Consider the following 1,226-nt stretch of genomic DNA (forward strand, 5'->3'; position numbering starts at 1 on the left):
CACCGACACAAGGTGACACCTGGCAGGAAGGGAGAGCCACCCCTGAGACTGCAGCATGTGCCCTGAGTCACAACGAGGATGCACGATCTGTCCTGAATTGCACAGCTACACGGGCACTGGTGTTACGGGGGTGAGTGGAGGAATCTCCATGGCACCCAGTGAATTATTTGGGGGATTGATGACTCCATTTCAACCTAAGTCTTGGCCGTGAGGATTTAGATGTCGTGATGCCTAGACAGGCAGCACTTAACACCACAGACACAGTCAAATTGCAATAAACTCACGCTCAGCATCACTGTTTACCGGACAATCATCAGGATGAGAGAACGGCATGAAGACAGTCACCAGATATCAGGACACATGGACCCTAACGAGCAAGGAATCACATAATGGGAAAGAGCCAAGTGTCCTGCACAGAAGGGGACATGCCTCCCGGGATGGACGCTGTTCTGAACTTCATCCTGGGACAAGAAGAATTTGTACAGGAAACACCACCTCAGTCCTGACCACTGAACAGCCAACGGAGCCGTGGACAGAGTGACCCTGAGGAGTCTGAGTGGAGCACGGAGACACCCTGAGGTGATGGGGAGGCCAGAGGAGGAAACACATGTCCTAGCCTTAAGGACAGATCAGTTGGGAGGCAGGAGCTGTGTCCAGAGGGCTGTGGTCACCATGTCACACAATGGTGTGTTTGCGCCTGTGCACCAGGGGGCGCTCTGTCCTATTCCTGATGGTCTAGGGGAGATCAAAGCTGTGACCATCCAGCCACCTGGCACTGCCTGGCGCCCTCTGCTCAGGACTCAGAGCTGTGAACTTCTCACTCCTCAGGCCCCACCTAGCCCCACCCTTGCCCACCCCCTAAATCCCTCAGGCAAAGGGGCCTGACCCAGGTCCCAGTGAAGGACAAGAAATCCGGGGGTCTCATTTGCGTGAGTGGACCCTCCCTCTGTCAGAGCTTGAAGAGAGGAGGGAGAGACGTGGGGGAAGCTCTGCTTCAGCTGTGGGGACACAGAGGGCAGGACGTGGTGATCATCTCCGCCATGGCCTGGTCCCCTCTCCTCCTCACCCTCCTCGCTCACTGCACAGGTGACTGGATACGGGGACAGGGAAAGGGGCCCTGGGAGGACACATGGGGCTCTGCTCCCTCCTCTTGTCTCTAGCCCCAGCATCACCATCTCTGTGTCTCTCCCTCTTCCAGGCTCCTGGGCCCAGTCTGTGCTGACCCA

The sequence above is a fragment of the Pteropus vampyrus genome, unplaced genomic scaffold, assembly GCF_000151845.1.
Source record: "Pteropus vampyrus isolate Shadow unplaced genomic scaffold, Pvam_2.0 Scaffold747, whole genome shotgun sequence".
NCBI lineage: Eukaryota > Metazoa > Chordata > Mammalia > Chiroptera > Pteropodidae > Pteropus > Pteropus vampyrus.